Source organism: Sus scrofa, chromosome 6 (genome assembly GCF_000003025.6).
Source record: "Sus scrofa isolate TJ Tabasco breed Duroc chromosome 6, Sscrofa11.1, whole genome shotgun sequence".
Taxonomy (NCBI): domain Eukaryota; kingdom Metazoa; phylum Chordata; class Mammalia; order Artiodactyla; family Suidae; genus Sus; species Sus scrofa.
Genome location: NC_010448.4, coordinates 116,168,737 through 116,186,279, shown reverse-complemented (window position 1 = coordinate 116,186,279; position 17,543 = coordinate 116,168,737). Strand labels below are relative to the sequence as shown.

The 17,543-nt window shown below is 41.1% G+C and overlaps 1 protein-coding gene across 4 annotated transcripts in view; it reads left to right on the top strand.

The window, feature by feature from the left end:
- Window positions 1-17,543, top strand: part of GAREM1 (GRB2 associated regulator of MAPK1 subtype 1) — a 224,483-nt gene that overhangs the window by 138,574 nt on the left and 68,366 nt on the right. Inside the window, exon 1 of one of the 4 annotated variants that reach the window (XM_021096219.1) lies at window positions 2,536-4,642. The exons of the other annotated variants lie outside the window; for them this stretch is intronic. The gene's annotated coding sequence lies outside the window, so the exon portion shown is untranslated. Of the gene's footprint in view, window positions 1-2,535; window positions 4,643-17,543 lie in introns of those variants that run through there. 4 annotated transcript variants of the gene reach the window in all.

The following is a 17,543-nucleotide window of genomic DNA, read 5'->3' as shown; positions in this document are numbered from 1 at the left end:
GTACTAAGTAAATAAATCACATGCTTTGAATTGTTATATTAGTTTGACTAATAGTTTAAATAGGGAGGAAGAGTGAACTCAGCCCTTATTTTTAACTCTGTTGTGGAATTGCAGAGTATTCTTGTACTAACATTGGTCTAATTTAATCCTTACAACAATCCCATGATGTGGGTGTCAGTTTCAAGAACTGCAGTTCCTGTTTGTTTTTAGTGATACCTGTTTTCATTATGTTCTATCTTCATCTTAGCATTGTGAATTTCCTATATATACTCTTGTTTCTAAGGCTAACTACTGCGCTTTCATCCTGCTTCCTATAGGCCAAATATTAATGAAGACAATGATAAGCCTCTGTATTAACACTAAACATCAACATGGGTACAGTCCACCAATTTTTTGATGATTACATGTCGTCTTCCCCTTTTTTTTTTATCTTTTGGCAGCACCTGTGGCATATGGAAGTTTCCAGGGCCAGGGATCAAATCCAAGCTGCAGATGCAGCCTTATGCCACAGCTGTGACATCACCAGATCCTTAACCCAATGTACCACAGCGGGACCTCCCTACATATCTTCTTTAATTGATATATTATTAGCCATCATTTCCATAAGTTCTTAAATGTTATAAATTCTTACATTAGCCTTCTCACATCTCTGGCACTTTAAATGGTTTTGATTTTTATTGTTAAAGAAATAAAATTCTGAAACTAGAAAAGGAAAAAGTCAAATCCCTTTATTACAGTTTCAAAAATCATAGTTGCTGACCTGGTCCTTATTGTTCTTTTTAAAATTTCCCCAGTGATTTAGGTTTTTTAAAAGCCTGATCTTACATTCAAAACAGAAGTATTTTTATTTGAAGTGTATCTCTGTGCCCTGCCCTGACAAAGTCACTCCTCTCTGTAAGAGTCTTTTTCTCTCCAGCCTTGTTTATCCCATCAGACATTCCTGCCAGAAGCAGCCCTGTTTACATAACTGCCCTCATTGGATGGAATATTTTACTGAGCGCAGTCTTGCACTCACCCCACAGCCTGTTTAACATGGAACAGGGACAGACCTGAAAGGCACTAGAGAATGCTCAATAAGCTCGATCTGCAGCCAAATAAAAGTAGAGGCATTTGGATGAAAACGAAGCATTGCATGAAGAGAGTAAGAGCAGGGGCGTTTTGTCAGGAAAGACCAAAGCAAACAGAAGAAGATTGGTTCTTTTGTGAGAGGGTGGAGGGGAAAACCTTTCGCTGGTTCTGGAGTGTCCCACAAAGGTATGCATTTCCTGTTGAAAAACCTGCCATTCACAAAACACTTGAACAAAAATGGAGCCCCGGGTCTCAGAGCCACAGCATGGCTCTTGCCGTTCCATTAAAAGAAAAAGATTTAGTAAGAAGGAGGGGCTCTTTGTGATGTAGGACTTTTTCCTTTCATTAGCATTTCCTTTTTTTTTTTTTTACTACAGTTTTGACTGATTTCTAATAAGCACCCACAGTCATTGTGGTCCCAAATATATTAGAGAAATTGTATTTTAAGCATAAGACATTTTAATTGGAATTGCTCTTTACTGAGCAGAGGGTGCAGTGGGCAGCTTGTCATAGAGAAGCCCTTTACTGTCTCCCATTCTCTGTCCAGGACTCCAGGACCTCTTCTCTAACAAGGGTGCAGTGCTCCACCCGAGTGGACAGTCTTCTGCATTTCTCTCTTCTCTCTTCCTCCCGTCTCCCTGACTGCCACTTGTGCCACTTCTTTAACTGTGTCAAATTTGGAATGCTTTCCAATAGCTCCACCTCTTCTGGAGCTTTGCACAGATTAATGTGAGGAGTTAACACTTTCTTCATAACCAGTAACGCATTCTGAAGAACATCATGATTACACACCCCTGTTCATGACATGTATATCTTTGTCCCATTTCTCTCTGCTGGTCACTGAGCCCTTATAATGGACCTCTCATCACGTGAGGCCCTTTATGTATGTTTAGTCCTCCCAGTGGTGGATGGTGGTATTATTGCCCTTGTATCATGGAACTAGGAGACAGACAGAGGTGGAGAAGGTTATGACTTAACCGAAGTTGCACAGTAGGAGGGAGAGCTGGGATTTCAACTTCAGAAGTTCATGCTCTTTAACTGCTGAGTGAAGTTTGTTGCAGCAGAATGATAACTATTGAGTATGTGTCAAAGCAGGGGTCACAACCCTTGTGCTGAGCTGTGAGAACAGGGCGTGCCTGGCTCTGAGGGTGCTGTACCTTAGCTCTGCTCTCGTGTCAAATGCAGGCCTTTAAGGAGTTGCCATGCTTGTATGTGACTGTGTTTATGTGTATATATTTATATACATATACACACACTGTAATAAATTTTTTTTTTTTTTTGCTCTTTTTAGGGCCATACCCCCGGCATATGGAGGTTCCCAGGCCAGGGGTTGAATCAGAGCTGCAGCTGCCAGCCTACACCACAGCCATATATACTCAGGATCTGAGCCACATTTGTGACTTAGACACCACAGCTCACAACAATGCCAGATGCTTAAACCACTGAGCGAGGCCAGGGATCGAAACTACGTCCTCATGGATACTAGTCAGATTCGTTTCTGCTGAGCCACGGCAGGAACTCCCATTTCAATTTTTAGAGTAGTTTTAGTTCCACAGCAAAATTAAAGGGAAGGTACGGAGATTTCCCATGTACTCCCCGCCCCCATGGATGCCCAGCCTCCCTTATCATCAGCATCCCTTACCAGCGCGGGACCTTTGTTAAAATGGAGAAACCTACGCAGACATATCATTTTCACCCAAAGTCCAGTTTATGTAACAGTTCACTCTTGGTGTTGCACATTCTATGTACAACGTATAATGATGTGTAATATGTAACGTATAATGACCCATATCCACCGATATGGAATCGTACATAGTATTCTCACTGCCCTAACAATCCTCTGTGCTCTGCCTACTCATCTCTCCCTTCCCACTAATCCCTGAAAACCACTGATCTTTTTACTGTCTCCATAGTTTTGCCTTTTCCAGAATGTCGTATAGTTGGAATCAAACGGTATGGAGCCTTTTCAGATGGGCTTCTTTCACTTAGTAACATGCATTCAGGTTTCCTCCACATCTTCTTGTGGCTTGATTGCCTTGGCTTTTGGTAGCTAAAGAATTTGGTGAAAATGTACCCCTAACCTTTCCAGCAATGCAATTCAGGACCTATGCAGCATGTTTCATTTTGTGTCTCTGCTAGCTTTTCCCTCTTTTTAAGTCTGTGCACTAAGCCGAGGGTTGGGGGGAGGCTGTTAAGATCTGGACAGTCCTCCCTGCTCCCCGTTGATTGTGCTGAGTGTGCTCTACCCCAGACTTTTAAGAAGCCATTCGTGTGTCTGTACATGGAGTTTTAATCACTTTAGTTTTGGCCTGAAGGTTCAAAATGAAATCCCTTATAATCAAGGCCTTTTTTTTTTTCCTAATGAAAACCACAGCCTGAGCAGCTGCTTGTATTATTGTCTCTCCTCTGTGGTCCCACTGGTGTGTGGGAGTTTACCGTTGGGCTGTGGAAAAGGGAGCAAATGAGAATCCAAGAATGGGGTCATGTTTCAATAAAGAATAATGGTGGAATGTTAAAATCCTTGCGTGTTTTCCTCGCCCTCCCCACACTTTGGACATGCAGCTTGGCTCTCTTTTGCCTTTTTAAATACTTCCATAAGGCACAGAAGAGAAGCATGTATCATATGAAGCATATTATTGAAAACTCCTGGACCTCAATTTTGATTCTATACAGGATGCCTCTGTCTTTGCCTGTAGTCATAAAATGACAACACAGCTTTCAAGCCTGTCTGTGTTGTGTATGTGCACATTTTGTCTGTCTGCGTTGGTGCGGTCTTCCTTTCCTTTGTCCGGGTTGAACTTGTATTTATCTGTGTGCAGTGTTTTCTCCTTGTATCAGTCTCTACGTCTCATTTCCTTGTTTAAATTTGTTTGCATATCTCCTTTTTCCGCCTCGTTTTCTCTTCCCTGCTTCCCAGTTTCTGTTAACTTTTGTTTTCCCCTTCGTTTTGTGCTGTATGATTCCAAATAAAATTTGAAGTTTTATTTTTGCCCTTCCTAATTTCTTATGTAGAGAAATAGATCATTTTGTTTCTCCAAAAGGGTCCTACCTCAAATAAAATTGTTCTTATTAGAATCTTGATTTTTTTTTTTCAATGTGGGTTTTTGATCCTTAATAGAAGCAGCTGCTTCATCTTGGTGACTAGTTCCAGTGCCAGAGATTAAAAAGAGTAACTGGGTTGGTTCTGTTTCTACCGAGTAGGCGAATTATCAGTGACACCATGTACCTACCATGCTTCAGTCACCCTAAGTTACCCTGAAGTGAAGATAGGTCTTATCACAGAACCATTTGCCAGGGTCATTTTGGGGATTATATGAAACCATCCGAATAGCTCTCCGAACTGTCAAAGAAGAATTCATTGCCTATGTAAATAGTAAATGACCTGTCTTTCTACTGACTTTGGGGAAAGGCACAGTCAGCTCCTTACCCTGTCGACCTCGTCCTGAGGAGGGAGGTGTTAGTGGACTGGGGGAGGAGCTTAATAAAAGTGGGCCTGAGATGAAAGCACATAAGTGCCTATCTTGGACTTCCTGCTAACTTGCTGTGACCTCCACCAGCTTCAGCTTCCTCCCAGGTAAAGCCTCTCATAACCCCCGCCCAGCACCATGGATTGTGGAGTGAGGTAATGTGTATGTGAACACCCTTCAGGTGAAAGCTAGCTGGCTATGGAGTCATCCTGACTGGATGGCTGCTCCAGAGGCACCTTTTTCTTTTCTACTTTGTCTTTCCATGGTCTCTCAAGTCTCTTTCTTTTTTTGTCTTTTTGGGGCCACACCCACGGCATATGGAGGTTCCCAGGCTAGGGGTTGAATCGGAGCTGTAGCTGCCGGCCTACACCACAGCCACAGCAACGCCAGATCCGAGCCGCATCTGCAACCTACACCACTGCTCACGGCAATGCCGGATCCTTAACCCACAGAGCGAGGCCAGGGGTTGAACCTGCATCCTCCTGGATGCTAGTCAGATTTGTTTCTGCTGAGCCACACCGGGGACTCAAGTCTCTTTCTTAAGAGGCTGGTCGTTTGGCATGTGATTCTCTCTTCTGATACTTTGTTGGTGCTGGTGTTGAACGTGTTCTGGCCTTAGGAGTCAAGGCAAGATCTTCCATCGTCCAATCCCATGTTTAGATTGAGTATATATGGCTGGCCAGAAGTAGAAAGCTCCAGGTATGTCCAGACCTGGGGTCTTAATTAAATGAACTTGTTCATAACGCTTAGGCTCAAAGCTTTAAACAGAGGCCTCCCACTTAAAGCCATCGTTTCAGTTTAAAGGAAAAAGTCGTGCCCAAGAGCCTAGGCTTCCCACTTAAGTTTCTTGAACATTTCTGGACCAATATCTGTCCACTCACATAGAGCATCACGTCGATCCCTTGTTCAAACCATAGCTATTCCTTCCTCTCTCTTAGAAACCCACAGTAGTGTCTGGGTTAGATGAGATATTTTTATTTGAGTGAGCCATTAAAAACCATTAATAATTGGGTGTGTTTACATAAAAATCCACATTTCCTGCCTCTGGAAATCAACAGATGCTGTAGTTATGAGGTCGCCACCGTCACCTTTTTTTCAGTTTTAACCAGTTTATAACTTCTCTGGCCATGTAAATATTTTATTTTGAGATTTGGGGGTAGGGTTTATATATTTCTGCTACTCTGAATACCTCTTCTTCACAACAGAAAAAATTCTGAAAGCATTTATTAAATTTCTAGTATGGACCCAAACTGAGCTATCAGAGAAGCAGAAGAGTGATTCCTGCTATCAGGGTGCTTGTGGTCTAAATAAGAGACCAATACAAAAACAGGTGAAATAAACATTAAATTCTGGTGATTAATGTGAACGAAGAACAACGTGGGTTGAGGTTGCTAGGGAAAGCTTCGTGGCTGACCTTAGACTTGAGCTGATACTTAAATTCATTCCCTCATTCAGCTGTTATTTATTAAGTACCTACTATGTGTCTTGCACAGTACTGGGCACTGGGAATAGAAAGGTGATTGACACATCCCTACTTTCTTTAGAGAGTTTACTTTTTAGTGTTCAAAGACATGTAAACAAATAAGAATGATACATGCTTGGATAAAAAATCTATACATAGATCAGAAGAGAGTGTGGCCAGTTATACCTATACCTGAGATAAGATTTTTTTTTTTTTTTTTATGTAGTAAGTGGTGAGTGAGTAGGTTTTGGCTGAATAGCTTGGTTAAACCTGGAAATGGAGGAGAGGCATCCCAGATGTCAAGTTCAGTAGAAGAAGAGGTGTAATCTACCAGGTATGGATCTAGATGGGTTCAACATTATGAGAAGAAAGTGAGAGTCAGATCTGTATGTTCTCTCTACAGGTAAATTTTATAGGAGGTGCAGGGCCACCAGTCTTCTAATCAGAAGGCACATACACCCCAATCCATTCTCTACTGCCTCCATCCTGCTCCTCCCCAAAAGCTGATCAGTAGGGCTAAATCAGCAGACTTTCATGCCCTTTCCAGCTAAATTCAGCAATTGGATTGATAGTCCCAGCAGGAGATGGGCAGGTCAAGGGAGGAAGCTGGTCAAGGTCTCTATATTCTGTAGCGTCAGCCCTTGAAGGATCACCTGGGAACAGGTGCATTTCCCCTTCTCAAGGCCACCTTATTTCCATAAGTTCTCCTCTAGTAACTAGTCCCTCCCCTTGGTCCACAGGCCTACGATAATGACCTCTCCTCTGATACTAGCCCTAGCTTGTTACTGTGCCTCCCATGCAGGCCACCCACACCATTATCCATAGTCCTGTTGGAAATAAATCCTCTGCAAATTATTCTTATTTAAAATATGATTAGATTTTAATTTTAAGCAGTGGTGGAAAGAACAGTTTCCCAGAATGGAAGTCAAGGGGCCAAGCAATCAACTGGTAAATCTGGCCAAAGTGAGAGCTAATGTGGTTGGAATATTTAGTGTAGTGGAGATAAAAAAGAAGTGATTGGTTCAGGAAAGGGAATGAGTTGAATTGACCCCAGCTGGGTGTGAGGAATTAGGGAAAGGGAGGGGTCAAGGATGAACACCCAGGGTTCTGACTTGGGTGGCTGCTTGATTCAGAAAGTAAAAAGATAATTCAGTTTTGCCTGTGTTGACTTTGAGAGAGCAGGAGAGCTATTGGTGAGATGCACCAGGTATAGGGGAGACTAGTGTGGAATTTAGGAGCAATCTGGCCGGAGGGAAGGTTGGTGCGCTGTTGGCTTATAGGTGGTCCCTGAAGCCAAAGTGATAGAGGAAGTCCCCCAGGAGAGCTGAGAGAGTGAGAGAGAAGGCAGATGGTCATGTGTAGAACTTAATAATGGTGCTAAAAGGATCCAGAGTTTTGCACAGACTGAGAAAAGAGCATGAGCCCAGGCAAAGGGAGAGAAGGAATATTAGTTGCACAGCTGGTAGCGGAAGACGTTTGCGAAAGCTGAGTGGAGCCAGATCTCAGAGTGACTTGAAAGCTAAGGCAGGGCAGCCTGATGGTTAGAAATTAAAGAGCTATTGTATGTTCATTTGTTTATTCACTTATTCTACAAGTGTAGGTTGAACACTTAGGTTCTTGAGTGAAATGAAATCCACGCAGGTTGTGTTTCATGATGAGTAAAGTGACAGTGGAAGGGCAGAGTTGGAGAACGCCTTAAAAGCGGAAACAGTTGGACCATTGTGAAGTGATGAGGATCAAAACCAGAGCATTGGCAGTGAATGCCAAGGGCAAAGACATTTCAAGGAAAGAAAGGGCAGGACTTAGGGGAAAACGAGTCGAGAAGAAAGATGAAAATGACCCAGAGATTCCTACCATTACATATTAGCAAACATGTTCAAATCTGAGAGCTTTTTAGGTTCCATCATGTTTATAATAATTGCGCCTAGAAAATCATTCTGAAGAAGCAGCTGACCAATGCAATGAAAAAATGCAGTTTTCCCATTTTTCAACAAATAGGGAAATCATTTGCATGGTGTGAAATAGCTTCACTGGTTAGAACATATGTCCCAGCACGATGCCATTTTGAATCCAGATCTAGTCAAGTTCAGGGATGGAGTTTCAGAATTGAAAGCAGTGGTCTGACCACTTGTTCTATGGAGATTGAGAAATAAATAGAAATACCCACAGATGTATTCGTTACATTCAATAATGAAATCCATTGTTTTTTGGTTGATGATTTCTTTCTATTCTTTGGCTTTTAATTCCTGGTCTCTGTTGGTTGTATGTTTGGAGCTTTTGTCCTCATTGGTTCTGTACCTTTCTTTTTATCCCAGTTCCACTTCCGTTCTCACGCCTCCCCCGCAAAAAAATCGTAATTTAGGAATTAACTAGACTTGATATTGAGAATCAGACTATAGAGTAGGGAATGCTGGGTTGTAGTATTTCACATTTGTGTTTTTATTTTTTAATTATGTTTAAGATTAAGAGAAATGTCAAAAATTGGTAAGAAGAAACTGGACAGAATATGAGATATAAGTTAGTTATCATAAAAATAACTATATCTACCTTGATAATAAGAAAAGTACAATGGAAATCTCAGTGAGATACATTTTTTTACCTATCAGATTGGCAATGATAACAGGAAATGAGGAAACACATTGGTGAGAATATAAGTGGGCACATACACTCTGTGAAGGTTTGGCAATATCTATCAAAAGTAAAAACGCACTTACGCTTGGCCCATCAATTCCACGGGTAGGCATTTTCACACACCAGTGTACTTGCACTAAGCCCTCAAAGCCTTTGGTACAAGGGTACTACCTTCAGCATCAATGTGGCTGCAAAAGACTGGAATAAATCCAAATGCCCATCAACAGGAAACTGGTTAAATTAGCTATGTTATTTGCACAGGGTGGAATGTTATATACCTCTTAAAAAAGAATGAGACAGGTATTTATGGAATGATAAAAGAACGGTGCAGAATCCTGCCATTCATTTTAAAAAGAGCGGCATTATATGTGCCGATGGATGTATCAGATACTGTCTCTGGACAGGTGTACAAGAGAATGATAGCACTGCAGCTGGGAGGAGACTTCTTCTTAACTTGTACCCTCTGGTACTATTTCAATTTTTTGGCAATTACATATATTAAGTAAATCTTAAAAACTGTTCACATTACTCAAGGAAAGAGAAGCAAGGTGGTTCACCAACACCAATAGTATTGGTGAAAAGTTTAGGTAAACGAGTTTTCATATACCATTGGTGGAAGTGAACATTACATACAGTTTTTTTGGCCATACCCACAGCATGCAGATATTCCCTGGCCAGGGATTGAACCTGAGCTACAGCAGCAACCAGAGTCACTTCAGTGACAACACTGGATCCTTAACCTGCCTCACCACCAGGGAACTCCTATAGTCACTTTTTTTTTTTTTTTTTTCCTCTTTTGTCTTTTTAGGGCTACATCCACAGCATATGGAGGTTCCCAGGCTCTGGTCAAATCAGAGCTGTAGCTGCTGGCCTACACCACAGCTACGTGGGATCCGAGCCACATCTGTGATTTACACCACACTTCATGGCAACACCGGATCCTTAACCTGTTGAGCAAAGCCAGGGATCAGCTCACTCATAGATACTAGTCAGGTTCGGTAACGACTGAGCCACGACAGGAACTCCTATAAGTCACTTTTTAAAAGGCGATATGATGGTATGTTTCAGAAGAACAAGAGGCATATCTTTTACCTGGCAATCCTACACTTAATTTCAGTCCTGTAGAAACTCCAGCCTCCATGCATCCATAACATTAAATATACCAGAATATTTATAAAGTTAAATCTTGAGTGTAAGTTTAGATTCTAGCCCAGATGTATTTACTTCTTGAAAAATGGCAACCGTTGTATTGCTTCTGTCACTTGAGAATCCTCATTTCTTCACATCTGGAAGTGGCCCAGTGGTTTTCAGGTCCAGTTGCTTGAACCTTTTAGAATGTATTTCATTTGCACAACTGACTTGAAACCATCTAACTTCATGTTGACGGCCTGTCTCTGAAGGAGGTAAGAGAAGAAAAGTAAGATTCATTCATGCATTAATAAGTGCCTGCTCGATGCCCATGTGGTACAGCGCTGGGCACCAGGCCAGATTTGCTGGTCATGGCATTTTTCAGCCTTCTGGGACTCTTTTCTTTATCCATTTTTGTTCATTTTAGCCGTTCTTGGGTTGCTTTGGTGTTCCAGGGCAGGTTTTCTGTTGCTCTCTTTTCTGTTGAATCATTTTGTGCTAGTTTCTGTGACGTTTTCCTGCTCCCAGCCGGGAGGGCAGAGCCAGCAGAGTGTCATCTTTTACTTGAGTTATGGGCCCACAGATGGATACTAGAGGCCTCGGCTCTTGTTTCGTTCCGTTTTATTTACACACATGAAGTTGGCCCCTGTGCTGAAGGGAAGGTGAACAGTAAAACCAGAGCTGTGAAAAGAGACTTCCCACAGACGGTGCTCGTCACCAGTCACCAGCTGTGCTGGAGACCAGGGAGGTGCGAGTCATGGGGGCCCCACCCTCCCACTGCCCATTGACCGTAACTTCCCAGCCAATAGCAAACAGGACAGACTTAAACTTGACCACCTCTGACTCCCCCTGTTATGTCTGTACATCTTGACATTGTTGCTCTCTTGTCTCAGCAAAATTAGTTTCCATTTTTCGTTTCTGGCAAGTGAACTTTTCCTTCTAAGTAAAGGAGGGCATGTGGCCTTATAGTCTCTTCAGCATCGCACAGGTGCTAGAAACTTAGACCCCGTGGGACTTCGGGCGTCTTAGCTGTGCTTAATGTATCGCATCATCTCTATTGAGGTAAATCACTGTGAACCCCAATAGTGGGGAACACTCACTAAAAAAAAAAAAATGATCTTGTCAGTGTATTAATTAATGTAATAATAGTTCTAGAATCAAATCGTGAAAGCAGGGCAATAATCGTACCAGTCTTTGCCTTTTACATATTACCTTCAGTTTCTTTGCATTGTCATTAGTGACTGTGCTGTTGGATTCATTCCTGTGAGTTTCGGGGTCCCGGAGACGGAAGAGCTCTCCCAACAGAGACGTTTTATGAAACCAACAAAACTATTGAAAGACAATGCAGTTTGCTCCCTCTCCGGGAACCGGGTTTTGACAGTAACATCTCAGAACAGATGTTTTGGCGATCTCCAAACGTTTTTATTTGGTGGCACAAAGACTCTGTTATTCATGAAATGGTCTGTTAAAAAATTAGTTCCTCAGTGTGGGGGTTGTGGGAATATGTGTTGTGTAAATTGATTTCACATTTGGGCAGGGAACTGGCTCTTAACTCTTTAAATTGGCGCCAATACTTGACTGTGACAGGTTCTAACTTCCAGGCTACAGCAGGCTCAGAGAACAGAGCAACACAATAGCATAGCATCTTTCCCAAAGTACTTCACATTGACCCCTCTGTGAATGTTATATTCTTTTATAAAAGAATAGAAGCCAAGGAAAATTGGTTTAAATTTAGTCGTGTAAAATACATTGAGAGGATATGGGCATGTTTGCTTTTCATTTGTGTTACTCTGCTAATACAACTTAACACCTTTTGATTCTAGATTCACATTTAAAAGGAAAACTGCCATTCGCAGACGAGTGTGGGTTGGCTTAAGGTTGTGGTTTCAGCTCCTTTCAGGACACCTCAGCATGACTATTTAGGAGTGTTGGAATGTAAAGACTGGTCATTTCATTTCTAATATCTTGTCTTCTTGCCACTATCCTGGTCTGTGCTGTCCTCACCTCCTGGCAGGACAGAGGTCAGCAAACTGTGTGGCCTGAGGGCTAGATGTGACCCACTGCCTGTTTTCATAATGTTGGGTTGGAACACAGCTGTTGTAGTTTGCATTTTATCTGTGGCTGGTCTTGAGGTACATCGCCAGAGTTGAATAGTTGTAACGGAGACCACTTAGCCCAAGAAACCTAAAATATTTACAGAACAAGTCTGCCAATCCCCGCAGTAGGAAGTTGCATGTGTACTGTGACCCAGTATTTAAAACATTACATTAAAATAGTTGCTATGTTTAGCTTTGGAAGGCATTTGTGAGGTATAAGAAATATAAAACAATTATTTGGTTTTAGACTATTAAACATATGACAAGAAAATGCTTAAAATAATAATATATGTAAAAAAGAAAAATAAACTAAAATCCAGTTCGATATGAAGAAACTGTATGGGAAAGAGGAGAGAGAAGTTAAGAGATTGTATTAGATATTCAATAAACAGTGCAAAGAATGAATGAGAGGAATCAAGTTTTCTGATGTACAGTATGTTCAAATGTGAAAATATCTGGTCATTTCTAGCTGTTGCTTTGTTTTTATTCTTATTCTTTCATCTATGTATGTTCATTATTCTCAGATAGTTTCTTGTAAGTGCTCCCACGCTTGTGTGACTCTTAAAGTCTTCCTGTCCAGGGAAATGACAAACACAGGTGAGACTAGAAGGTCAGAATTTATTCAGTTTTACCATTGACAACAGAGCTACACCAAATAGGATTATTCATTGGGTCCATATGCCAAAATATATTTGAAGCTGCTAACAACAAAAGACCATATACACAGTAGAAAAATAACTAAAGGATGCTGAAAAAGCAAGCACCCAAACTGAGAGAGAAGAAAAATGGTGTTAAGGGGCTAGAGGTGGTTTATAACAAGAAACCCAGGCTGTATTATTTGAGCCAAAATATCAGTGATAATGACAAACAGGGCAAGAAAAAGAAAACTGAAGAGTTCTGAAGCTCTTATTTCATGAGAGAAAACACCCTGTTTTTATTGAGAGGTATTCTGTCACATGGCCATTTTTAAGGACATGAGGAGTTATCTATAGCCAGTTTTAAGGGAGTGCAGTGATGTTCTAGGCTCATGTGAATATAGTATCCACTAGCCACCTGGGCTGTTGAGCACTTGTACCGAGAGTTGTGGGAACACAGGTGTTCCACAAGTATAAAATATACACGGGATTTGAAGATTTAATGTGGGGGAAAAAACAATAAAATGGTTAATGATCCTTGTGTTGAACTTAGATTTATTTGTTTAAGTAAAACATATTAAAATTAATTTCACTTCTCTTTACTTTTTTCATGTGACTATTAGAAAACATATAATTGTACCCAACATATGAGCATCCCAATATGTAAGGCAAGTGTTAACAGATATAAAAGGAGAAATGGACAGTAACACAATAATAGTGGGGAACTTTAACACCCCACTTTCAGCAATGCAGAGATCATCCAGACAGAAAATCAAACACAAGCCTTAAATACATTGGACTAGGGTGGCCGTAATTGATATTTATAGAGCATTCCATTTGAGAGCAGCAGAATACACATTCTTTTCAAGTGTACATGGAACATTCTCCAGGATAGATCACATGCTGGGCCACAAAGCAAGCTTCAGTAAATTTAAGAAAATTGAAATCATATCAAACATTTTTCCCACCACATCATTGTGAGATTAGAAATCAACTGCAAGAAAAAAAAAAAAAAAACTGCAAAAAAACACAAGCATGTGGAGGCTAAACAGTCTGCTACTAAACAACCAATGGATTACTAAATCAATCAAATTGGAAATCAAAAAATACCTAGAGACAAATGAAAACAGAAACATGATGATCCAAAACCACTGGGCTACAGAAACCACGTAATTGCCTATGTGGCTTGCATTGTATTTCTCTTAGGCAGCACTATTCTATAGGGTAATGTCTCATTTGATATGGAAGTGTTAGGATTTGGTAACACATCCAAATCTTTTCTGAAGGAACAGGGTGGAATTTAATGTAAGCATCAGCTTTCAGGTACTCTGTTAGCTCAAAGATTAAACACCTAAAGAGCACTTAATGAGTGCTTGGCGTACATACAGATCCCTCCTCTTGGGAAAATTTTTCTAAAATATTGATCAGAATTTTAAAATAAACTATTTCATACTCATGGAAAGATAACATGTAGACTTTCATAAACTATACTTGATTTAATGATAGCTTGAAATGGTTCAGGTTCCAAATCTACAATTTATTTTCTTACATTTCTAACAAACTGGAAAACAATAATCACAATTACAGGTGATTAGAAATGTTGGTAAGAATCTGATGTCTCTTTCATATGGTTCTGGATAGTTCAATCAAATGGACCTATACAGTTGAATTTGAACTTTTACTGATGACTACTTTTGCCCCTTGGTATATCACATCCTGATGATGAAAGACTGTTTCATCCTGAAAAGATATTTCTTGAGGTTCTTTATGTTATTCAGATCTGAATGATTTATTAAGTTCACCATTGCTTTCTTTCTCTGTTGAGTGAAAACATTCATCTCTTGTTTGGAAACAAACCTTGTATACACTTAAAAAGTTTTCCTTTTATTTTTAACTTTGAAAACCTGCGGTTACTTATGCGTTGCTGCATTGTTTGCCAGTTCTAGGGCTAAAGTAATTTTCTTTTATTCGGTAAACATTTATTATGTACCTATTACCTGCAAGACATTGTGCTTTCCCAAATTCAGAGAAGTTGAATTTGGCGCTAATGGGACTTCCAAGTATAAATATCCAGTAAGCTGTTAGGTATGTCTCTAGAAGTAAGAAAAAATGTAGACTATGTCAAATATACTTACTATATATTCATGCAGTCATTTGCATAGGAAAAATTCAAATGTTTACCTTCACTGATCTTCAGAGAGATGCAGATTAATACAGGAAAGACATGCTTTTTAATATGCATTGAATTGTCTAATTTTAAAAATAGTGCTGGCAAGCTTGTATTCCAGCTAAGAGGCATGTAGCCTATTGGTACAAATATAAATTGGTTTAGGTATCTTGGAAAACAGTATAGCCATGCATGGTAAACATAACAAATTGTGTGATAACCTTTGATTTAATAATCTTACTCTAGAAAATTTATCCCCAAAATGTGAACCAAAAGACAAAAGAAAAATCTCTGTGTATCTTGAAAACAGGGAAGGGAGTTAAGAGTCACTAAAGGGTTACTTGTGCTGAGAACTTTAAGTACATCATCTTAGTTAATCCCCACAGCAGCCCTATGAAGTGTCCCCACTTTATAGGCAAGGAAGAAAGGCTCAGATGGATTAGTAATTTGCCAGGATCATAAGACATGTAAGTGGCAGAGTTCCCACTTGTCTTAGACATCTGCCTAACTCAGGCTAACCGAGTTAAGAATAGAAAAATACTTGAATCCATTAGTAAGCACTGTGTAAACATTGTAAGTGTCATCATATGGGAAAATGTAGGAAAATATAGAAAGGAACAGAGTATAAAGCTGTAGATAAACCATAGTTATTAAAAACTTGTACATGGGCCAGGTAGAAGAGTGACAAGTGAAAAAGTTTATTATGGTGGCAGAATTTATTTATTTATTTATTTTTGTCCTTTTTTTGCCATTTCTTAGGCCACTCCCGTGGCATATGGAGGTTCCCAGGCTAAGGGTTGAATCGGAGCTGTAGCCGCCGGCCTACGCCAGAGCCACAGCAACGCGGGATCCGAGCCACATCTTCGACCCACACCACAGCTCACGGCAACGCCAGATCCTTAACCCACTGAGCAAGGGCAGGGATCAAACCCACAACCTCATGGTTCCTAGTCGGATTCGTTAACCACTGAGCCACGATGGGAACTCCAGAATTTGTTTAAATATATAGTATTGAGATACCCATAATCCTTTTGATTTTTTTTAAAAAATTGATGAAAAAGGTATAATTAACACTTTCTGTATTTTCAAATGTGTTATTATTCATCCTTCCACATACTTTTGAAAGGTACCTGAGCTGTTATGTCTTGGTGCATCCTCTGTTTTGTCCTCATCACTTACCCTTTAATTCCTGAAAATGCTTCCATCAAGGTTCATCACTAGAAAAATTCCTGTCCTTAAACCCTTCTCTGAAATAACTTTCTTCTTGTTCAAACCCAAACCTGTATATACACTGAACAACACTGCTTTCCTGAAGCAGGTGGTAGCTCTATTTTTTTACGCTAGAGATGAGGGCATGTACGTGTTCTCTGTGCTCATCATTGCTACCTTGACCTTCCCTGCTCCCTAAAAACTCAGCTTTACATCTCTTGTCCTCAGGTGGTATCCTCTACTACCCATCGTTGTTACCATTATCCGCCCAGCCTAAGATTCCTCCCTCACTTCTCCATAGTTTTCACTCCTGGCTCACGGCCATTCTCCCCTGCATTGCTTCTCTCACCCCTAGGAGAGGTGAGAGAAGTGCTTATCTATTTAACCCATTTACTACCCCCTGGCTTCTCAGTTCCTTTAGCTTCTCACCATCTCAACCTTTACCTCTCATGGTGACCCCCTTGACCATGTCATAACTAATAACTGCATCCCTCCATTATCTCAGTCACATACATACCACTCTCCAGCCCTTCTCCTCTGCCTGGTCCTCAAGCTCACTCCTCTAGGGCACAGAAATCAACCATCATCAAAATCAGAACCTCTCCATCCACTGCTGTTTCCATCCTCTTCATTCCCTCTCAAGATGTTGAGTCCCGCTCAAGCCCTATGAACTACCTTGCATACACCCTTCCTCCTTTGCCCCTCTTGCAGGTCACATACTCACTTGGCGATTGGCTGAGTCCAAATCTCTGCCTGCTTCATACCAGCCACGATGCATCAGACACTGGCTGGAGGAAAACATGCAGCCAGACTGTTTTCACTTTTAAATGACCGTGAACCTCAAGTGGGAACTTAGGACTGCCCACGAGTCGTTTTATCATATTGATTTTCTCTGACACCCCCAACACACACACTCAAGGATGTGCTCCAATGATGTCTTTCATCATCTCTGGGTCAGTTCCCTCAGCATCCAGACATGCTGTAACTTCTCCCATCATATTAAGGAAACAAAAATACTCCCTAGACCCCAATCCACTTCCTCCCTTTAGCTGCTTAATCAATGTTTCTTCTCCCCTCATTGCAGAATGCCCTGAAACATCACCTGGTGTCTGTTTTTACTATTCCCAGCTCTTGTTTCTCAGGCTTTTTAAAAGCCAGCTCAATCAAGCTTTGGCCCAGCTATTCCACTGCTCATATCCAAATCCCCAATTAAATTCAAGCTGCTAAATCCAGCAGTTCTCAGTCTCATGTCACAGTCATGTAGGCAGCATTTGACACACTCCCACTTCTTCTCCATGAGGCGCTTGGATCACCTGGCTTCTAGAATTTACCACTTCTGGATTTTCCTCTTATACCCCTCATCAGTCCCCCAGGACTCCTGCCTTGGACCTCTTCTCGGTCCCTGGTCATCATCATTAAAGTGTTATGGCTTGGAGTTCCTATCGTAACAAACCTGACTAGTATCCATGAGGATGCAGGTTCGATCCCTGGCCTTGCTAAGTGGGTTAAGAATCTGGCATTGGAGTTCCCGTCGTGGCGCAGTGGTTAACGAATCCGACTAGGAACCATGAGGTCGCGGGTTCGGTCCCTGCCCTTGCTCAGTGGGTTAACGATCCGGCGTTGCCGTGAGCTGTGGTGTAGGTTGCAGATGCGGCTTGGATCCTGCGTTGCTGTGGCTCT